Genomic DNA, 7,232 nt, shown 5'->3' on the forward strand with positions numbered 1-7,232 from the left:
TATTGGACTCATGAAACACAATCGTTACAGCTATATAAAAGCCCTTGTGAGTGTGGCAGATAAATCAATGTCCAGGTATTTCAAAAAGGGTTGCCATGTCTTATAAAAATTCTCAGTTTAGTGGTGTACCATATTTGTGAGAAAATCCAGGGGAATATGCTCCATAACAATCTTTCGCCAACCCGACAGGCCTGGGGGTTTTTCGGATATCCAACCTAGCAAGATATTCTTCCTTGCACAGAACGTAAGAATATTGAAAAGTTTTTTCTTATGCGCGTCTGCAGGAAATTCAATGGGTAGGCCCAAAAGGAGAGAAGTAGGGTTCTTCTCCACCCCTACATCTAAAATCCTCTGCATTGCACCCATCACAGCGCTCCAATATGTTTGAAGCCTGTCACAAGACCAAAGACAATGGGTAAAAGTGCCCGTGCAGACCTTGCACTTGGGACATGCTGAAGATACCTCTGATTTAAATTTTGACAAACGGTCTGGGGCTAAGTGGAACCTGTGGAGAATCTTCAAGTGTAAAGCATGGGTCCTATTGAAAATTGATATCTTCCTTGCATTCTCCCAAATATCCTCCCAAGCCTCTGAAGAAACTTCAACACCCAGCTCTCTTTCCCACATCTTGCAGAGTCGATCACATTCATCTGAGGTGGCACCCCCAATTGGTGATATAAAGTACTGACAGAGAGTGTACTCTTAGCCCTTAGTACCCCTCTTTCTATGTCAGATTTGTAGGGTTCAGTCAAAAGTGTGGTCTTTTTTGGAATAAAATCCCTAACTTGAAAAAAACGAAAGAGGTCTCTATTAGGTAACTCATACTTCCATACTAACTGATCGGAGGACGTCATTTTATCTCCCTCAAATAAATCACCCATGCAAGACACACCCCTAGTTGCCCAATGTTTAAATCCTGAATCTATCATACCTGGTTGAAAACCCGGCATTCCCACTAAAGGTGTAAACATAGATGTTTTGCCAATATTACCTTCCCTCTGCCGAATTGCCCTCCATGCTTTAACAATATTGATGACTATTGGGTTATGGCAATATTCCCAGCAAACTGGTAAGGGGACACCTTGCCTAGGAGGCTTCGATATCTAGCCATATTGAAAGAGGGTCCCCACAAACCCAATACTCATGTAGGTGAGCTTAATTGGTCATTTTTAATGTCCAGAAGGTCTACTCCCCCCAAACTGTGAGGCAACTGAGTTTGGCTAATTTAATGAGCAGACCTCATTTTTTACTCGATAATTTAATGAGGGGCTGTTTACGGTGCCAGTTAAAGGAGCTGAACCAACCGTTCAGTCTCCTGAGTGTTTGTTTATTGAAAATCGGGGGAGCATCCGTACAGGGTATTGCAAACGAAGGAGAATATTCATCTTAATAAGCGCTATCCGACCCAACCATGAGACTGGAAGTGCCTCCCATCTTTGGAGATCTTGTTTAATTTTTTCAAATAATTGAGTAAAATTGGCTTTGAACAGCCAATCCAGGACTGGAGTAATGAATATGCACAAATACACAACACCACCCCCCCCCTCCGTGACCACCTAAATGGGAATCTATAGTCACTCTAAAGAGCCAACTCTTTCGTAAGACCACCAATAGGCATAGCCTCTGATTTAGCAAAATTAATCTTATAACCAATTCACGCCAAATGCGTGAATGCATTGTATCAGGCAAAGCATTGAGACTGCTAGATTTGTCAAGAAAATTAGAACATCGTCTGCATACAGCGAGATCTTATGTAATTTTGACCCCACTTCTGCAGCTGATATATTGAGATCCCCACGAATGGCCTCTGCCAACGGTTCAATCACCAATGTAAAAAGTAATGGTGAAAGGGGCCAGCCGTGCCGGCTGCCCCTAGAAATTCTAAAGTTGCTTGATTGTACCCCATTGGTAGTGACCACCATGAGAGGTATACTGTGGAGAACCTTTACCCATCTTATGAAAACTTCGCCCAAACCAAACAGGTCTAGAGTATAGAAAGGGTACAGCCACTCAACTCGGTCAAATGCCTTCTCTGCATCTAAAGAAATCACCAATCCCTGTACTGATTGCTGTTGGCATGCTTGAATTACATTAAGCAGCCTCCTAACATTATTGGAGGATCTGCGACCCTCTATGAATCCCATCTGATCCTCTTTAATAATGGAGGGTAACACAGTCTCCAGCCTTAACGTGAGAGCCTTAGAGAGGATCTTAAAGTCCACATTTAAGAGTGAGATGGGCCTGTATGAAGCACAGTCTTCTGGATCCTTCCCTTTTTTAAGGATAAGTGAAATATTGACCTCTCTCAGAGATGGTGGGAGACAATCATGACTGTATGAATCATTAAACATATTCAGCATCGGGCCTGACAGTATACTTATGAATTTCTTATAGAATTCACTGGGAAGTCCGTCAGGACCAGGCGCCTTTCCACTCTGAAGCTGCCTCACAGCTTCCTGCACTTCTTGCTCTGATAATGGGGCATTGAAAAAGGACTGTTGTTCGGGAGTCACACCCGGGAGCTTCAGATCTCTAAAAAAGGATTCCATTTTGGCCTGCCCCTCCTCACAATTCTCAGACTGATATAGCTTAGAGTAGAATCTCTGGAATGCCACATTAATGTTTTCAGAATCGCATGTTAGATTCCTAGACCCTTCCCTAATCGCTGTAATGGTTTGTGGGGTGCTTCTGTTTCTGGCAAGGTATGCTTAGTATTTGCCTAGCTTGTCACCATGTTTGTGTAACCTTTGCTTTGCAAAAGCCAGCTTCTTCTTTGCACTCTGCGTGAGCACGGAATTTAGTGCAGACCGCAGTGCAGTAATCCTCTGTAGTTTGACCAACGGGGGGGTCTGTCAAAATAGGCCTTCTCGGCAGCCTTCAACCGTGCTTCAAAGAGACGTTAATGCTTACCCTTCTACCACTTCCTATTGGTGGAATATGAAATAACTAACCCCCTGGCATAAGCTTTGGCAGTTTCCCAGAGAACAGATTAGCTATCAACCGAGCCTATGTTGATGTCTAGGAATGCCCAAAATTCGCTAGAGAAATACTCCACAAACTTACTGTCCATGAGAATAAAGGGGTCCATTCACCAGTACCTTGAATCCACTGTAACATCCTTAATCTTAACCATGAGGTACACTGGAGCATGATCAGAGATGACAATATTACCAATCGTACAGGATGCCACCAGATCCAGGTTACCGCAGGGGGTCAGAAAAAAATCAATTCTCGTGTGACATCTATGCAGATTGGAGAAAAACGTGAAATCCCTACCCGTATGGTGGAGACACCTCCATTCATCCACCAACCCTAATTCCCTACACAAACCGAATAACAGTTTAGTTTGTGCAGAGGGTATCGAGGGACCTTTAGGCAACCTGTCTACTGTGTGGTCCATGAGGCAGTTAAAATCTCCCCCTATAATGATGTGCCGAGACTTGAGACTGATCAGTTTAGAAAAGGCATCTACCAAGAATTTAAGAGGATGGGCTGGGGGACAATAAACATTTGAAATACCATATTCTTCCCCATTTATCAAGGCTTTAAGAATTGCAAACCTCCTGTATGTGTCTTTAACACATTCCAAAAATTTAAATGAGAGATTTTTCCTAACAATATAGCCATTCCCCTACTTCTGGTATTAAATGATGAAAAATAAACTCAGTCAAAGCCATTCTGCTGTAATTTCAGATGCTCCTTGTCATCCAAATGTGTCTCCTATAACAAAACAATATCCACCTTCTCCTTTCTAAGACTCAAGAGTACCTTCTTCCTCTTAATTGGTGAGTGACTGCCCTTGATATTCCAGGTACACGATTTAATCAAATCATTAGCCATAATCTTCTGCAATTACATTTAAGTTCCAGAGAGGAGGAACCCGAACCACAAACTGCTGAGCCTTAGTGTCGCATGGTCCACCAAATATAAAAACAGCATAAACTAAAACCACCAATTTAACAAACATACAAAATTATTAAAAATAAAAAACAACAAAAACCAGAAAACAAACCAACATATAAAGCACCAATAGCGCTGAGTAGGGGAACTCACCGGCAGTTGTCCGGAGGGGGCAACTACCCATCCCGAACTGCCCATAAATAGGCATCTAACCATCTCAACCACCTTCACTTCTCCCAGCTAGAGCCGCATCGCAAGCACAAGCTAAAAAGAATAAACACCCCATAGAATATCAATATGAATAAAAAAAACATTATTTTATAAAAAAAGGGGGAATAAATACCCCACCCATCCTTGGTATGTCCTAACTTAGAAATTTAAAATGGACGTCTTAACCACCGCCAGACATAGTTTAAACCAAATTATTATCAACCGAGGAAAAAAAAGGGGAAAAACAAAGCTCCAACCAGATTTCCTCCATTTCTTTTACAGAATGATAAACGCATACCCAAGCAACAATATTTATACATACTATAATTGTTTAAATCGGTTACTTTGTCCACAAAGTATCTTGCCTTCTCCGATGTGTCAAAGAGATGCATGGATCCATCTAAGGTGATCCAAAGCACTACCAGATATCTCAGGGAGGGTACTGAATCCCAAGCTCCTTCAATCTTCTCTTGATACCATCATACGATTTTCATTTCTGGATCACCGCCGCTGAAAAATCCCGAAAAACATGATCTTAGACTCCTCGTAAATTAGGGCCTTTGGATCCTTCCCCTGGAGTCTGGAAGCTTCCACATCTTTCTCCTTATCCCGGTAATGATGGAACTGCACCAGAAAAGGATGAGGGCATTGATCCAGACCCAACCTCCGCGCTGCGACCCGGTGAGCCCTCTCTATCTTCAATCCTCTTATGGCACCAGTCTCCAAGTCAAAGAATTTTGGAAGCCAATCTTCAACAAATTTCGCAGGCCACTCACCTTCCTTACCCTCAGGCAGACAGATGATCCGAATGTTTTTTCTCCTGCCCCTATTTTCAAGATCATCCACTTGGTCAAGCAAATTATGAACCTGCGTCTTCAGGGCTTGGATCTCATCCTTGAATGAACTGGCATCAGCTTCCACCACTGTGACCCTGTGCTCCACCTCATCAGTCCGCTTCTCCATGTCTCCCAACTGCTGCTCATGCTTCTGCAGCATAAGAGAGACTGGAGCCAGCTTCTCTTCAATCTGTTTCCCCAGCATCTCGCGAGATTTCGAGAGCTGGTTCACCAGGTCCTGGAGAGTAATCAGCTCCAAGGCTGCTGCAGGCTGAGTTGCAAACCCGGCCTCGGATGATCCTCCTCCCTTTTTAGGCATTTCTGGACAGCTGAAAATACAGGTAAGTCAATTTTTAAATGTTTCTTGGGGCTCCACAACCTTTCCAACGTCCAAAGAAATCCTGATGACCTGGGTTGGGTGGGTTAAAGGACCGTCCTGCTCCTGCTGTGATGCGAAGCTCTAACGTGTGATCTTCTCAGATCGCCGCCATCTTAGATCCCATTTTTTCATTTTTAATGTTTTTCTTTCTCTCCAATGATTTTCCTTCCACTAATCTTCCTGCATCCAGTTTGGTTCTAATTCACACCATATGCTTCTCCATCATTCACTATCTCATTCTCTGTTCTTAAGGAAGAGGCTTATTGGTCCTGTGGTTCACCAAGGCCCCAGATCCCTATTGTCCTCACAGGGTCAGTCTGCACTTTCAGTCATGTGGGGCACAAAACTAACTAGAACTAAATGACGAAGACCTTGGTATGCCCCAATCTAGAAAATTCTGGATCAGCATTAGTCCTGTTTGATTCCAGCAAATATAAACAAATATTATGCTCAATGCTTTAACAAAAAACTGCAGAAGCTGAAAGCTTGAAATGTACAGTAGGTCAACAAGGGACCACTTGGAAATAGAAAAGATGATGGATTCCTGATGAATCGCTTTAGCCTGAAACATTGATTCTCCTGCTCCTCGGATGCTGCCTGACCGGCTGTGCTTTTCCAGCACTACATTCTCGACTAAAAATTATGCCAGTTAGGGGTTTTGTGGTACAGTGGTAGTATCCCAGCCTTTGAACCAGGAGGCCTGGGTTCAAATCCCATTTGCTTCAGACGTCTGTACAAGTAGGTTGAACAGAAAATATAAAAACTATATCCACACTACCACATTTTTTTATATTGAAGGAATTTACTTAGGGAGAATCGTGAATAGGAAAATTGATGGATTTTTCCTCAACCACAGATGCATCTAGTTATAGCAGGAAAACAGAATGTTTGGTAACAATAATATTAATTATGGGAATTTTACATAGTTTGTCAACTCAAATCAATCTTGAGGAATAGTACCTTTTTGTTTGGGTACTTTACAGACTCTGCACTCAATCTTCAGTTCAACTATTTTAGATCATGACCCCTGCAGCAACTTTGTTTCTGTCCTGATTGTAACAAGGTCAGCTAGGAGGACTGCACTGCCTTGGCTGAAAAATACAAACAGGAGTGTCAGAGGTTCTGTTCACTCTGAGTGCTGGCACTGAGGGAGCTGGATCAGTGTCAAGGACTCTCCGAGTGTAAATAAAGGTAATTTAGTGAAGGGATACCAGCCCCTGTGGAGTTATTTCAGTTTCCTTTCTCTTTTCTAGTTTTAAGAAATTGTTCTCTTGCTCCCCCCCCTCCTTTTTACCCCTTTTTGTTTATTTTTGGATGGCAACAACTTACAATTCATACATCTTTGATTCCTTTTGTTACTTTGGTTACTACTTCCACTCCTTCTGGCCTTCCAACATGTATCCTTTTGTCTCTCTGACTTACCAGCTTCTCATAGACTTTCTCTTTCATTCTTTTTCCCACATTTACCCCTTGTTTGCTTAAAACCAGTTCTGGTAAACAGCCTGCAGTCATGTACACATTGGAACTGATGACATAGATTGAACTCAAACGGACTCATCAAATGAACAGAATAGCTAAAACAGCAGGTCAGAGGCTAGGAATACTCCTGACTCCCCAAAGCCCGCCCACCATCTGCAAGGCACAAATCAAGAGTGTGCTGGAGCTTGCTTGTTCAGAATGGTACAGCTCCCATAACACTCAAGAAGCTTGACATCATCTTAGGCAAAATAGTCCACTAATTGGCACCACATCCACAAACATCCATTTCCAGCATCATCAATACTCAGTAGTGGCAGTGTGTATCTACAAAATGCATTGCAGAGATTCACCACAGATCTTTAGAAAGCACCTTCCAAATCCACAACCACTTCCATCTAGAAGGACAAGGGCAGTAGATATGTGGGAAC

The sequence above is a fragment of the Hemiscyllium ocellatum genome, chromosome 2 (assembly GCF_020745735.1).
Source record: "Hemiscyllium ocellatum isolate sHemOce1 chromosome 2, sHemOce1.pat.X.cur, whole genome shotgun sequence".
Classification (NCBI taxonomy): Eukaryota; Metazoa; Chordata; class Chondrichthyes; order Orectolobiformes; family Hemiscylliidae; genus Hemiscyllium; species Hemiscyllium ocellatum.